Genomic DNA, 16,150 nt, shown 5'->3' with positions numbered 1-16,150 from the left:
ATCTCTTACCAGAGAGAATTCCCAACAGTTCTTTCATTCTGAGGTATAACTGGGAATGCATTTGAGCACCCAGGTAAGTTGTGGGAGAGCATAATTCAGAATAACATGCCCTCATAATGGCAAATAAAAGGGATGGCTCTCTAAATCCAGAGTTGGGAAATAAAATGTGATCCAAGTTGCCATTTAAGATATAGATGAAAACTTGATAGTCCACTGTGCTGCAGAGGGCAATGGACTATGGTTTTCATCTATATGTTAGATTCCAGAGCATTTAGCCAAGAAGGCGATAGCAATACAAAATGGAGCCCCTAAAGAAATATGGTTCTAAACAGCTTAAGGAGAAGCAAGGATGGCATGTCTAGACTCCCATTCAGACACGTCTTGGGAAGACAGAATTGCACATCCAGTCTGTAGTGCTCTGGCAGGGCAGGGATACTGACCAAAAAAACCCAAAAACGGGTTTTTCTCACAGCAGGGATTTCTCTGCCATTGTCCAGGAGGGGAGGTTCCATTTGGGTCAGCAGCATGTCTACATCTTCTCCCTTTCCATTTGGAAATCAATCTGGCTAAGGCACAAGAGCGCAGGTGTGTGTGCATCCACCTAGACCAGGCCTGCACAACATAAGGCCCGGGGGCCGGATTCGGCCTGCAGGGACTATTTTACTGGCCCCCAGGTATCCTGCAGCAACATAGGAGCTGAAAACTGCCTTATAGCGCCATCCTATGCATGGTTTCTCAGAAATATGTTCCATGGTGTACCCAGTGAGTCTTACTCCCATGTAAGCATGCTTAGCATTGCAGCCTGAAAGCAATGACAATTTAGGGAGAGGAGAGGACTTGGCATTTATTTTGGGCTGGTTTGCACTCCAGGGGCCCCACTGACTGAGCAGGGACAGGACCTATTTTCTGGCCACTATTTCTTGGTTAAAACTATGGGTCTGTTGATAGGGGGAATAGGTCCACAAGTAACTAACGATATTTTTAATTTTAATGTAATGTGCTAAAAATTGACAGCGGCCCTTTCACGCCTAGTTGTGTATGGTTCCGGCCCACTAGGGCATTTGAGTTGTGCAGCCCTGACCTAGACTCTTACGACTTGCAGCATCTTCCAACTTCTTCCTTCCCCCCTAGTTCATCCACATACACGCTCCTGCACGCAGAGTGTTGCATATTTGTTTTTGGAAATATTTACAAGCTAACTACTCAGTACTCTGAGCAGGGCTGGCCCTATCATACACAGCACCTTTGAGGAGTGAGGAGTGCTTTTGGCATGCACACGCACACACACATATACACACACACACAACCCAGGTTGGTCTTTCAGTGTTGCCAAGTTGTGTGGCTTGTGCAAACTCAGCTCTTTGCACTTGCTTAAAGTTGACACTCTGGGCTACCAGTTGCCTTGCCCACCCCTAAGGCCGGTCCTGGTTCCAGTTCAGAAAGGTCTGGACCAGGCCTTCTAGTGCCTACACATGGTAGCACTAAGCCCATCACATCTAGCAGCTGCTGAGAGCTGGAGGTTCTCCAAGCTGATGATTAATAAATCAATTGAGAATGAATGGCCATTTAGTTTTGTGTCACTTGTTACACAGGAACATAGGAAGCTGCTATATACTGAGTCAGACCATTGACCTGTCTAGCTTCAGTATTGTCTTCACAGACTGGCAGCAGCTTCTCCAAGGTTGCAGGCAGGAATCTCTCTTTCAGCCCTATCTTGAAGAATCCAGGGAGGGAACTTGGAAGTTGGAACCTTGTGCTCTTCCCAGAGTACCTCCATCCCCTGAGGGGAATATCTCACAGTGCTCACACTTCTAGTCTGCCATTCATATGCAACCAGGGCAGACCCTGCTTAGCTAACGGGATAAGTCATGCTTGCTACCACAAGACCAGCTCTCCTCTCCTCTCACCTTGTTCTTTCACACTTCTCTGCTTCACGATTTAAGATTTAAGCAATCTTACTGAAAAAACAAGCAGAGTTCTGAGAATGATGATCTGTCGTAGATCATGGTTTTGTTTGCTCCACTTGAGACTACAAGTATGCTTGTGACAATAAAAGATCTTCCTGTGCTACCTTTCTTCTTTTATTTTGCCTGATCAACAGAGATGGGTTTTGGGACAAGTTATTTCACTTTAACGAGTATTGTTATAACACTTTGACCAGTTTTAAAGAACTTCTCCCAGTGACGCTACAACAACCACCCTCCGTCAGATTCCTGTTATTAAAGCAGAACTTTAAAAGAACCGCTCTTTGTCCGGTTTCTGTGTCAAACTGCGGCTGGCATTTGCAAGCAGAGGAAGTGTGTGCTATTCGGCCCTGAGCAGTCTCTGAAATCCAAAGCACAGTTTGGATTATAATCTGCATTATTATTTAATACCCTTGATATTGCAGATGGAGACTGGAAGCTAACTGAATCTAAACTACTATCTTAGGAGGCCAACTAGTAAGTCCATATCTCAACTTATCTATGACTGAGAATTTCTGAGTTCACAGCCCATGCTTTTAGGGCCATGTTTGTGTGCGCGTCAATGTAATGCGCCGTATGGCCCCGCAATTGTTGTTGTTGTTTTAAAAATTAAAACAGTATCTGACAGGGTGCCCAGAATCAGGACAGTGACGTCCAGCAAGGGGATAAGTAACCATTTCCCTTCACGCTACAGTCCCAGTGAAGATCATCCACCTGAAGCCAATGGGAACTTCTTTCCCAGGGCGAAGAGCAGCCTTAGGGAGGGCCTGATCTGGATGGGAACTGTGGCAGCGGCAAAGAGTTCAGCCCTGTCCCACACACCATGGCCCCAGGCCAGACTGCCCTTCCCTGCTGTACAGCTGGCACACAAGGGCTAATCGCATGCTTGTTCTCACATTTATTTATTTACCATACTTATATACCACCCAAAACTCACGCCGCTACACGTAGTTCGGCCCTTAGTTCACTGCCTGCTATGCCCCCTTCCCTCAGCCTCCTTGCCTGCGGGCTGCCTGTCCTTTAGCTTCCTTATCTCCTCAGCCCTGTCCCCTGTTTTTAGCCAACCCCCAGGTGAGGCTTTAATTTTTCTGGGCTGGGCTGAAAATTGCTGACAGACAGACAGTGCTGGAGGAATCAATGCAAAAGTACTTACCCGCAGAAGTCCTGCAGCTGGATTCTGTCCCCAAGGAGATCTAAGAACTCTAAGATGCCTAGAGACCAACAGATTGGAAGAGGTCAGTCTACATACCCCTACTAAAGAAAAGAGACTTAACAGATTGCGAAGACCATCGCGCAATATCCTTAATAGCACATGCTAACAAAATAATGCTCAGGATCATCCAATGCAGAATAGAGCCCTACGTAGAAAGGGAAATGCCGGATGTTCAAGCTGGTTTCAGAAAAGGCTGAGGAACAAGAGACATCATTGCTGAAGCACCCTGGATAACTGAGAAAGCCAAAGAATACCAGAAAGAACTCAATATGTGCTTTATTGACTACAGAAAAGCCTTTGATTGCATCGACTGAGAGAAGCTGGATTGGAAGAAGATGAGTGTGGTTATTTATTTATTTATTTATTTATTTGATTTATATACCACCCTTCCAAAATGACTCAGGGCAGTTCACAACATGATAAAAACAATTAAAACAAATTAACAATTAAAATCAAACTATTAAAACACAATAAAACCAATAAAACAGCTAAAAGCCCTGAAAATCAGGGCAACAGTTTAAAACAGTTTACAACAGTTAATCATTTCAAACTCTGGAAGGCCAAGCCAAACAGGTAGGTTTTAAGGGCTCTCTTGAAGGACAGCAAAGATCTCAAATTACAAATTTCTGCTGGGAGTGCATTCCATAGCCCAGGAGCGGCTACAGAGAAGGCCAGCCTCTGCGTCGCCACCAGACAACTGGAGACGGCAACTGGAGACGGACCTCCTCAGATGACCTTAATGTGCGGTGGGGATCATGTAGAAGAAGGCGCTCTCTTAGATAACTCGGACCTAAGCCATTCAGGGCTTTAAAGGTAATAACCAGCACTTTGTATTTTGCCTGGAAACATATCGGCAGCCAGTGTAGCTGTTTCAAAACAGGCATCATATGGTCTCTCCGGGTTGCCCCAGAGACCAATCTGTTTTAAAGTTGGAGGAAGAAACATCAGTAACCTGCACTACGCTGATGACACCACCCTGATAGCTGAGAATGATCTGCAAGCTCTAGTAATGGAAGTCAAGGAGCACAGTGAAAAAAATGGGACTGCAACTAAATGTAAAGAAGACTAAACTAATGACAACAGGTACAGCAACCAACCTCAGAATTGACAATGAAGACATTGAAGTGGGAGATAGCTTCTGCCTTTTAGGATCGACCGTCAACAGTAAAGGATCCAGCAGTCAAGAAACATGCCGCAGACTAGCACTTGGTAGGGTTGCAATGAAGCCCTTGGAAAGGATATTTAGATGCCATGACGTGTCTACACCTACAAAGATTAGAATTGTTCGGACCGTGGTTTTTCCCATGACACTCTATGGATGTGAAAGCTGGACTTTGAAGAAGCAAGACAGAAAAAGCATTGACGCTTTTGAACTCTGGTGCTAGAGAAGACTTTTGAGGATACCATGGACAGCCAGGAAAACAAACAAATGGATCATAGAATCAATCAATCCAGAATTTCCACTCGAGGCACAAATGACCAGGCTCAAACTATCATACTTTGGACACATTGTGCAAAGACCCAGCTCCCTGGAGAAGTACATAATGCTGGGGAAAGTTGAAGGAAAGAGAAGAGGACGACTAGCAGCAAGGCGGATGGACTCGATGACAACAGCAATGAATGTGTTGGAAATTCTCTGTGGTGAGAGAATCCCTTTCTCATTATAGCAGAGTGCACAGAGGCACAGCACAGCGGAATTTAGTTAGGCATGCGTGTATGCTGAGAGTAAAGTAACTTGGAGCCAATTCATAGTTTCAAATCAATATATAAGGCATTTATTAAGGAACTCTATTCTAGATAGGAAAGTGAGGAGTTAGGATCTCTAATCTATCTATCTATCTGGATGCAGATGGATTCTGTATCTTCTCTGCACACATGGTGCAGGGAGAGAGGCTTGCCATGTTGCAAGGTAGAAGGGCTGTTAGGGGAGAGAGAGAGAGAGAGAGAGAGAGAGAGAGAGAGAGAGAGAGAGAGAGAGAGGAAGCTAGTCCCTGAGATTAGCAATCTACATATCCAAAGGAATAGTGTCAGAGCAGTAGAGAAGTGATGACCAATGTCTTGACCCTCTAGTCCTCTGACTCACTAGTCTATCCTCCACTGTCTGAGACAAGAGACAGCGCAAAGTCCTTAACTTCCAACAGAATGCACCACTGAGAAACCTTAAAGGCCAAGTTGAAGACAGATCATCCTGGAGAGAACTATCTATGTCATCACTAAGAGTCGACACTGACTTGATGGCACTTAATCAATCAATCACCATATATTAATCAGAGGAATCGAAGCTAAGTTTCCAAAACTTACAGATGCAATAAGGAGAAGTGAAATTGCAAAACTTGCTGTGTTCCCTACAATCTTTGCACCCAGGGCTTCAATGTTAGCAATGCAGCATCTCCATCTCTATATAAACATATCAGCTGAAAAGAAGCAATGAATGTTAGCCACTGGCTAACATCAGGGGCTCAAGGAACACTTGGGCGGTGAGAGGATGTCGTCCTGCCAGTGGCTCCTCAGCCCCTGTGAGGCAGGGAAAGGAGCTCATTGTCAGGAAATCAAGGAAACTAGCCAACCCGCACAGAGCATCTGTGTGCTCTTTGGGGCTGGCTGTTCCTCCCTCCCTCCTGCCCCACTCTCCCTCCCCCTCCCCCCTTATGTCCCACACTCTTGCCCCCTCCCCTCCCTCCTACCCCTCCCCTCCCTCCTGCCCCACTCTCTTGCCCCTCCCTCGCAAACCACTCTCTTGCCCCCTCCCTCCCCCTCCCACCCCTCTCACTCACCCTCCTGCCCTCCCTCCCTCCCACTCTCTCTTGTCCTCCATCCCCCTCCCACCCATCTCCCCTGCCCTCCCACCCCTCTCTCCTCCTTCTGCCCCAGTCTCTCCTGCCCTCCCTCCCCTCCCACCCTTCTCTCCCCCTCCTGCCCCAGTCTCTCCTGCAAAAGTCTCTCCTGCCCTCCCTCCCCTCCCCCTGCTCTTCTCTCCTGCCCCACTCTCCTCCCTGCTCCAACCTCTCCTGCCCTCCCTTCTGCCCTCCTCCCTCCCCATCCTACCCTCCCTCCTGCCCTTCCCCTCTCCCCCTGCCCCACCCTCTCCTGCCCTCCATCCCTCTCCCCCTGCTCCCCTCTCCTGCCCTCCCCCTCTCCCCCTCCCCCTGCTCCACCGTCACCTGCCCTCCCCCTCTCCCCCACCCCTCTCTCCCTGCCCCACCCTCTCCTGCCCTCCCCCTCTCCCCCCTCCCACCTGCTCCACCCTCACCTGCCTTCCCTTCTGCCCTCCTCCCTCCCCATCCTGCCCTCCCTCCTGCCCTTCCCCTCTCCCCCTGCCCCACCCTCTCCTGTCCTCCATCCCTCTCCCCCCTGCTCCCCTCCTGCCCTCCCCCTCTCCCCCTCCCCCCTGCTCCACCGTCACCTGCCCTCCCCCTCTCCCCCACCCCTCTCTCCCTGCCCCACCCTCTCCTGCCCTCCCCCTCTCCCCCCTCCCACCTGCTCCACCCTCACCTGCCCTCCCCCTCTCCTCCTGCCCCACCCTCACCTGCCCCCCCTCTCCCCCTGGCCCTCTCCCCCTGCCCCACCTTCTCCTGCCCTCCCCCTCTCCCCCTGCCCCACCCTCTCCTACCCTGCCCCACCCTCTCCCCCCTGCTCCCCTCTTCTGCCCTCCACCTCTCCCCCCTGCTCCACCCTCAGCTGCCCTCCCCCTTCTTTCTGGATTGCCTGTAGGAGCTGGCGATAGGGGGCACTGCTTTGCAGTGATTTTGCTCCTGCCATTCCAGATGGTGGAGCTTGGTGATGGTTGCTCTTTGAAATGGGAAGTATTATATCGAGCCCCTCAGGGCTTCATTCTGTCACCTATGCTTTCTAACATCTACATGAAACTGATGGGTGAGGTCTTCAGGAGATTTGGTGCAGGGTGTTATCAGTATGCTGATGACATCCCAAATCTATTTCTCCTTATCAGTCATCATCATCATCATCATCATCCTCCTCCTCCTCCTCATCATCATCATCATCAGGAAATGGCATTAACTCCCTAAATGGCTACCTATGGGCAGTAATGGGGTGGGTGAGAGATAACAAATTGAAGCTGAATCCAAGCAAGATGGAGGTGCTCATTGTGGGGGATTGGAATCTGAGAGATGAGTTAGATTTTCCTGTGCTGGATGGGGTTACCCTCCCCTAGAAAGGACAGGTATGCAGCTTGGGAGTGCTCTTGGATCCAGGCCTCATCCTGGTATCTCAGGAGGAGGCTATGGCCAGGAGTGCTGTCCATCAGCTTGGGCTGATTCGACAGCTGCGTCCATTCCTTGAAGAGAATGATCTCAAAACAGTGATGTACCTAGTGTAAGGCCCAATCCGGTCAATTTTATATTGAATTAGCGCATAGATAGGTTAGCCATATTGTATTAGATAGATGCTTGACTTGAGTCTGTTTGCTCGACACAGTTTAGGCCTTGATCTTGGCATGAACCCATGAGTGAACGCCAAGTTCCCCTGTTCCAGCAAATTTTCCATGCTGTCAAGAGCAGCCCCCATCTAGAGCTTCTGTCTAAAACTGGAGAAAACCGGCCTGTCGGCTCGGGCACACTTCCTCATTTTTCAGTACCTCAGATCGAAAGTACGCCAAGGCTCGGTGTTCCATTTGAAGGGGGGTCACTTGGCCCACGCCTTGTTCCTTTTCCACATCTCCCCTAGACAATGATATTAAATGTCAAATGGAACAGGTTAGCCGAGGGTCATGAATGGTCAAGACCCCTTCTTCGTCCAATCACTATTAGATGCGTAGGTGGGAAAGGAGAGGATACTTAAAACCCTAATTTGAGGATAGAAAAAAGGGGCTCTCTCCCTCAGGGAGGGTGGCTCAGGCACGGCACACAGGAGGAGGAAAGGAGGAAGTTGATCCGATCAATCAATTTGACGGCACCTAGCATCTAGCAAAAAGAGGAACAAGTCGAGGTTCCCTTGGGGTATAGTATATTGTGACCGCAAGGGTCTGGCGGATCTGTCAGTGTCTCTAGGCTGTTAGTTTTGTGACTGCTTTGTGTGAGAGAAGTAATTTTGCTGCATGCTGTATGCTGTGATTCATCTGAATATTGGTAAGAAAATAAATCTGTTTTGATTAAATATAATCTCTTCACTTCTCCTCGTGTCTTCTTGGGTCTTGGGATTCTTGGCAGCCAGTACCATCAGAAAGGACCCACGTCTATGAATGTGGGGATTTTTGGAGCCCTCATTTATTCCTGGTTGCAGGAGTTTTGGGGGAGTCAAAAATCTCTTACACTCGTACGAAAAATTCAGTTAGTTCAAAATGCGGCAGCCAGACTGGTCTCTGGGGTAACCTGGAGAGACCAGATTATGCCTGTTTTTAAAGAGTTGCACTGGTTGCTGATATGTTTCCGGGCAAAACACAAAGTGCCAGTTATTACCTTTAAAGCCCTGAAGGGCTTGGGTCTGGGTTACATTAGAGAGTGCTTTCTTCTGTATGATCCCTATCTCACGATGAGGTCATCTGGAAAGTTCCATCTCCTGTTGCCACCGGTACGTCTGGTGGCGACTCAGAACCGGGCCTTCTCTGCAGCTGCTCCTGGCCTATGGAATGCACTCCCAGCAGATAGCCACAATTTAGGCTCGCTGTTGGCCTTTAAGAGGGCCCTGAAAACTTGTTTGGCCTGGTCTTCCAAGGTTTTTAAATTGTTTGGGGGTGTTTTAATTGATTTTAAATGCTTTTGAATTGTTTTTATATTGTTTTAAGTACTGTGTTTTAGATGGTGTTTTATGTCTTTTTAAATTGGTTGTGCACCACCCAGAGCCTTTGGATGGGGTGGTCTATAAATGTAGTGTATAATACAAAATTAAAAAAGCATTGATCCAGTTTTCTCCATGTGCAGATTCTTTGCTGTTTAAGAAGATATGATTGATCAGAAAAGCTCTTTCCACATTCCAGACATTTATATGGCTTTTCTGTGTGTACACATTGATTGATAATTAAAATAAGTAAAATTTTCACATTCCATGCATTTATACTGCCTCTTGTGTGCATTCTCCAATGGGCATGAAAGTCTGGTGTGCGATTCAAGCTTTTCTCACACACTGGGTAGACACTCCTTTTCATTCCTATTTGTTTTGCTTGCTGAACTGGAATTTCATGAAAGTTGTCCCCCTGGCAAGCCATGGATTTCCCCCTTCACATCTCTGGTTTCCTTCTGGCTTTTGGAGTTTCTCTTGATTGCTGAATTGCCTTCCACCTTTTGAAGCTGGTTTCTGTCTGACGATATTGCGTGCAATCTGTTATCATTCTTGCTGTCCCACCCACTGGTTGCCAGAGAAGCTACATTCCCCCAATTCTCCTCTCTGTGCAGGACTTCTTGGCCTGCTTTTAGCAAAGCTGGGTCCTCCTCAGTGAAATGCAAAACCATCTACTTCAAGGGTATTGGATCCTGAGCTGGCTGCACAGCAGCTGTTTTTGTGCACCTCCAAAGAAGAGATGTCATTCCATTACCCAGTGAGGTCTGGTCTGCTGAGAATGGAAGAGACCCCAGATTTTGATTTCAATTTTAAAAGGCCTGCTGCACAGGAGCAATGGTATCCTTTTAAACATTATTCTAATGACTTCCATCTGCTGGACTTTGAAAAAAATGGAACAGGAGTCATTCCATGAAAGTGATTGGCATACGATTTAGGACAGACAAAAGGACTTACAGGTGAACCCCATTATCCACAGATAGTGGCGTATTGTGGCAATGGGAATCCGGGGCTTAGGTTCCTGGAGGCTGGGGAAAGGGCAAAAATGGCAGGAAATGAGGGGAAATAGCAAAAGTAAGTGCCCTATCAAAGTCTCCAGCCTTCCAGGAAAACTGCCACCCCCACCCTCCGCTAGTCCCAAATTGGCCATTTGTCTTCTTTTTTAAAAAGAGCCACAAAATGGCTCCTACTCCCAAAATGGCAGCCGGAAATGACTTTGGGGATCATTTCCAGCCACCCTGGACATGCAAAATAAACCCGTTCTTCACCTTTTTTCCCTGCGTAAGCCGAGGTCGGCTGTCAATGACTTGACAGCAGAGACACGAAAGCATGGGTGTTGGATCTGCAGATAGAGAGGTTTCCCTGTATTCATGCACACAGCAGCACTTAATCAGTCTTTGGAATTTGCTGCCACAAGGTGTATTGATGGTCTCTAGTTTAGATGGCTTTAAAACAGGATTAGACAAATTCATGGAGGACACATCTATCCGTGGATATTGGTCTTGAAGGCATACCTCCCTTCTTCCACTGTTTCTCCCCACAACTGCCATTCAGCACCCTACTGAGCCTAGAGATAGCATATAGCCTCTCCCTCCTGCTTGTAGACTTCTGGTTGGTCACGGTGGGCAACAGGATGCTGGGCTAGATAGCAGGGCCAAATAAATCAGCACTGATTTGATTTGGGGATCACCTTGGTGCTTCAGATGTGTTCTCAATTCAGTTTGATGCTTCAGGGGAGCAATCCAATTTACTTTGGCCCTGTTTGATGGAATCACTTCAACTCGAGCCTAAGCTTTGGCCTGCCTCCCTTCGCCCTCGCTACTCCCCAAAGCCCTGCACATTCCACAGGACCTCTTTCATCCTATGCTTGCTACGTGGCGTCTTCTTTCAGTCTTGAATGAATACCAAAACAGACCACCTCTTCAGAGCTTGGAGCAACATGCATGGGCTTCTCAGATGATCCAGGTACTAATCAGGACCCAAGCAGAAGAATTGGTGCAGCGTCGTGGTTCCAACCACAAGCTAAAAACCCTTGGCTGCAGTGTTCCCTCTAAGAGAGATTTCCAGATGTTGACAACTCCCAGAATCCTCAGCTGCAATGGCTTTTGCTTGGGGATTCTGGGAGTTGTAGTCAACAACATCTGGGAATCCCTCTTATAGGGAACACTGCTTGGTTCCAATCTCCACTCAGTCATGAAGCAGACCTTTGGCAGCCCATTATCCACTAGCCATGGCTCCCCCAACTGGCAATATACTAAACTATCTTACAGGGCTGTTGTAGGTATACAACATTAGATGGATAAGATGGGCAGATGTTTTTACTTTTATTCCCCCACCCCCACCCCCGGCTTTCCTCCAAGTATCCCAGAGCAGAGTACATGTTATGTCTGTCCTCACAACGAGCCTGGAAGGTACACCCACTGAATTTCACAGCTGCACAGGAATTTAAACTTTGTCTCCCTATTCCTAGTCCAAAACCCTAAGACCTACACCACACTGGCTCTCAACACTGAAAAATATGCACAATCTCACATCTGAAGGTGCCTCCGTACTTTTATGGGCCTGGAGAGAGTGCAGAATTGGAGACACTGAAGTCTGAAGCTACCTCGCACATGAAAATGTGTGCTCTACCACCCAACTAACTTTCAAGAGCTTCTTCACTAATTGTGGTATTAAATTTAGGCTTACAGGTACGAATGTCATTATGTGCACTTGCTCTGGAGTAAGTTATTAGTCAGTAGTAATTGCCATAGAGACAAAACCATCTCCACTAATGGTGGAATGAAATGAGTGAGTGGATGTGTTTTTCCTTTCCACCTATTGAAGGCACTCTCCAGACTAGAGCCATAAATGCTCCCTGATGGCAGACACACACCATCTATGGAAACCATGTGCTATTTTATACCAATAGACCTCGCCCATTCTGGTCTTCCGTTTGTGAAAGAGAGAATTGTTACAGAAAGCGGCAAGTAATTCTCAGAGAAGCTTTAGAGGGGATTTTGCTGCACTCTGATTTATCCAGAGAATCCAGTATAATTGTAGAAGCAGCAGCAGGCAAAGGCTAGTTAGGTTAAATAGATCAGATTATGAGAGAGATTGTCACGGTCTGGTCTCAACCAGCCCCATGATTTGACCAGCTTTACTGCTGCTGACCCCAAGTGGAATTCCTTATGTTTCCTGGCTGTCTCCACTTGGCAGCCCATCAGCCTTCCGTCTCTCACTCAATCTAGGCAGGGTGGTGTGGCATTTAAGCCTGGGGTGGAGAACACAGACAGAGACTACACCAGAATTTAATCAAGAGGTGAAATCTTTACTTGAGAGGGAAAAATACCAATTTGAACGTAGCTTTTGCAATGTTTAACAACCATAAGAAGAAAATGAGATAAGCCCATCCAGCAATTATCGGACACTCCACGCTGGCCCTAACAGGCACCTCACCAGCAGCTCTTAGTCAGCCCACTTGGCTTTCCTGCAAGCCTGTCTCTCTCCCTCTCTGCTCAGCGCTGCCTTGTCTGGTTCTGCTGCTGTCTGTTCCTCCAGCTGCTCCAAGAGGGATCCGGCTCCTCTGTGTGATCTTCAGCTCTTCTTTGCGATTCAGCTCCTCCAACTGCTCTCCTGCTCCTTAAACTGTTCTAACCTCCCCTTTGAATCCCTGGAACTCTGCCCACCTCCTGAGGGCGCTTTCCAGATTAAACCCTACAACAATGTCTGATCTGCTCAGTGTGCTTCCATACTTCCTGTGTTGTGACACCACAATCCCTGCATAATTTCAGAGTGTAATCTGGAAAGCGCCCTGGATTAGCCAATCAGGGCAAACACAAACCAGAACTTAGGGGGGGTGGGGCAGGGATGAACACCAGCCAGAAAAACAACCCTGGGGTAGAGAAAAGGTCAAGGTTTCATCTACTCCAGCAACGCAAGTGGTGAATGGACAGCCATTTTAAATATAAATCAAAATAAAGACCAAGCAAACCTACAACATGGAGTTTTTGGCCCCATTCTCCACAGAGGTCAAGGAGGATATTGTGGGGACTGTGTCAAATGCTTTGCAGAAATCAAGGCACACTTTGTCCACAGCATCCCTGTCCTCTACCAAACTAGAAACTCTGTTAAAAGAGGGAGGAGAGATTACTCCAGTGTGACAAATTCATGCTGGCACCTACTAAACACCAGATTCTCTTTTTGCTGTGCTCACAGACAGACTGCTGACAATACTTGAAACATTCAGCAAAATCACTGAGTAACCTTTTCCTGGATTGTATCACTTCAAGCTGCAGATGTGTGATTTGTGCATCCCTCCCCACAGAAGATCCCTGCACATCGAAAAATAGCTCTGAAGGGAAAGGGTTAGACTGAACCAAGAGTGCACATCACCCTTAACCAATTGAGCAGTTTCCCCTGCATTTTATCACACCACCTGCCAACTCCTGGCAACCACAGAGCCATGTGGTTGTCTTTGGTAGAATTGGGAAGGGGTTGACCATTGCCATCTCCCGGCAGTATGAGATGATGCCTTTCAGCATCTTCCTATATCGCTGCTGCCCGATATCGGTGTTTCCCATAGTCTGGGAAATATACCAGCGGGGATTTGAACCAGCATCCTCTTGCTCCCTAGGCAAGTTACTTCCCCACTATGCCTCTAATAGCCCATACCTATCCACAAAATAAAATTAATGAGGTGCTCCTTAAGCTTTTTCTCTGTTTGCACCCCTGAGTTGAACACTTGTTCCCAACATGCTATTTTTTAAAAAAAACTATTATGAGGGAGAGCATTTAAAAACCCTACCTTCCACTTGCAGCCTGAAGTGATACAGTCTATGCAGAGCTTTGCCACTTGATTGTGTGAGTATGAACCAGACCGCCATTTGTGGGGTTGGAGGAGCAGAAGACCTGGCTAGAGCAGAAGGAGCAACTCATGCTTCTCCTGAATTTCGGATTCTGCCTCTTTGTAAAGCTTGCCTTTGTGGATCTATAGCTCACACTCAATGCTACTTGAGACTGTCTTGCAAGCGTTCTGCCATGAATTCCCTTTGCACCCACACCCAGAAATAAACGACAGCACACAGGAAATGGGTTGAAACTAGGGCCATCACTTTATTGACTCATTTTAGCAGAGAACTAGAGTGTAGCTGGGGGAAATCGCACCTGCCACCAATGGGGTGGGGCACTACATCCCCTCCTTGGACCTGCCATGGTGACCAAGGGGCTACACTATTTAGCGGCACCACTCCTAACATCCGCCAGATCAAAAATCCCTTCCAGTGCAACAGTGCAGAGTAGGCAAAAAACCAGCCACCTCCAGGCCAATCCGGGTGGATGGGGAAAATTCCTACTCGGCCCCAAATGGCGACCGGCTAATCCCACACTGTCACCTGGGGGGGTGAGTGGATGCCGAGGTGTCCCTGCAGAAGGCCAAGAGAGTTCAGGGATCGCTTTCACTAGCGCACCCTCTGCCCCCCGCTTGGCCCTACAGACTGGTTCACTGTGGGGTCCAGCCTTGTTTCTTGCACCCTGCCAGGACTGGATGTGACATTTGCACCCCGCACTGGATGCGGAGCCAGGGGAAGGGGGGGTTGGGGAACCACACTCGGAATCAAGAGATGGGACAGAGGGAACGGGTGCAAACCTGGGCTGCAACTTCAGTAACTAGTTTGAAGGGAGCTCTGTAAACTAAGGTGTGGATTCCACTCCTGGGGTGAAGTCGTTTCCCGGGAAACTATGCCCCCTCTTTGCAAAAGCCTCATGACCTTGAGTGTACACGAGGCTTTTGCAAACCTCGTCAAAAAGGGAATGGGCATCTGTTGTGGGGTTGCTCTCCTCAGCCTCTTCCTGCCTTCTCTAGGGCCCACCATTCCGCTCAGCCACCGGAGAGATTTGTCATTGTGTCAATGCATATTTACCCGGCTGGGCCAACCTCAGCACTCGTGTTGATAACAGTGCGTCAGAAGCAGGATGGGATCGTTTGTTAGATGTTGAAAGGGAAGCTCTTCTTTGCTGGTATAGCGGAGAGAGAAGAAAAAGGAAACAAGTGTGAGCTACTTAAGTGGTGTTTTCTTCACGACCCTCTGTTTCAACTGCCTGGTTTTCATGTTGATTTATTTATCTGCCCCCCCAACAAGCCATTGCTCAAAACGTGATGGTTCTCTTCATAAGAAGATCTGGATTTACATCAGGGGACTGTATTTGTTATTGCAGGTGTGGCCAGCCTGAGGTTTTCTAGCTGTTGTTGAACTCCCATCAACTCATGCCACAATACAAGGTGGCTGGCGGTGATTGGAGGACAGCTTCTATCACCCCCAGCCAAGCTTTATGGCAGGGGGTGATGGGAGCTGTAGTCCTGAACAAGAGAAGCTGGGGATGATGGGAGTTGTAATCCAACAAGAGCTGGGGAGCGTCGGGCAATCTCTAGCCTCTCGGCTTCCTCTGTGCCATTTCTCTTGCTTTTGGATGTCTGCTCTGTAGAGAATCAGTTTGCTGCCCTGCCCCCTCTTAACACCACAACTCCACCCGGCCAGAGCCTAAATGCTGTGAATAGATAGCCCCACCCGCTGCCCCACAAAACCACACATTTATTTTATTTAGCATATTTAACATGAGGGCTCAAGTGGCAGCTACAGCAAACAAGCAGCAGAAACATGAAACATGTGGAAAGAGACTACTATGGAAACATCTGTCGAGCTGGTCCAAGAGAAATCAAAGGGCAGCAGAGGGATCCAATAGGCTGTACAAAAATTTAAAGATAACATTTAAGATAGAGGCAAATTAAAGTACAAAAATTTCACATACAAAACTTCTGGGGGACATTGCCCAAATAAAGTTGAAGGGCCCCAAATATAGTTCCAGGGGAAACAAGAAAAGGGAACCAAGGACAGACACAAGAATTGAAATAAACTAAGACAAAATGAGAAAACAACTGGAAAAGCCTTGTGGGGTCCGGCAGGAGGAAGGAACGCCAAGCCTTGTGGGGTCCGGCAGGAGGAAGGAACGCCAAGCCTTGTGGGGTCCGGCAGGAGGAAGGAACGCCAAGCCTTGTGGGGTCCGGCAGGAGGAAGGAACGCCAAGCCTTGTGGGGTCCGGCAGGAGGAAGGAACGCCAAGCCTTGTGGGGTCCGGCAGGAGGAAGGAACGCCAAGCCTTGTGGGGTCCGGCAGGAGGAAGGAACGCCAAGCCTTGTGGGGTCCGGCAGGAGGAAGGAACGCCAAGCCTTGTGGGGTCCGGCAGGAGGAAGGAACGCCAAGCCTTGT

The 16,150-nt window shown here is 48.1% G+C and overlaps 1 protein-coding gene across 6 annotated transcripts in view; it reads right to left on the bottom strand.

Moving 5' to 3' along the window:
• The window catches only part of LOC128342857 (rap1 GTPase-activating protein 1-like), a 125,974-nt gene that overhangs the window by 61,806 nt on the left and 48,018 nt on the right, over positions 1-16,150 (bottom strand). For 3 of the 6 annotated variants that reach the window (XR_008315201.1, XR_008315200.1, XM_053290889.1), the window contains exon 1: positions 3,118-3,487. The exons of 1 other annotated variant lie outside the window; for it this stretch is intronic. The gene's annotated coding sequence lies outside the window, so the exon portion shown is untranslated. Of the gene's footprint in view, positions 1-3,117; positions 3,498-7,771; positions 7,961-16,150 lie in introns of those variants that run through there. 2 more of the 6 variants (XM_053290885.1, XM_053290888.1) reach the window with 2 other exon arrangements.

Source organism: Hemicordylus capensis, chromosome 2 (genome assembly GCF_027244095.1).
Source record: "Hemicordylus capensis ecotype Gifberg chromosome 2, rHemCap1.1.pri, whole genome shotgun sequence".
NCBI lineage: Eukaryota > Metazoa > Chordata > Lepidosauria > Squamata > Cordylidae > Hemicordylus > Hemicordylus capensis.
Note: the sequence above shows the minus strand (reverse complement) of the source record. Positions and strands in the feature narration are given on the sequence as shown.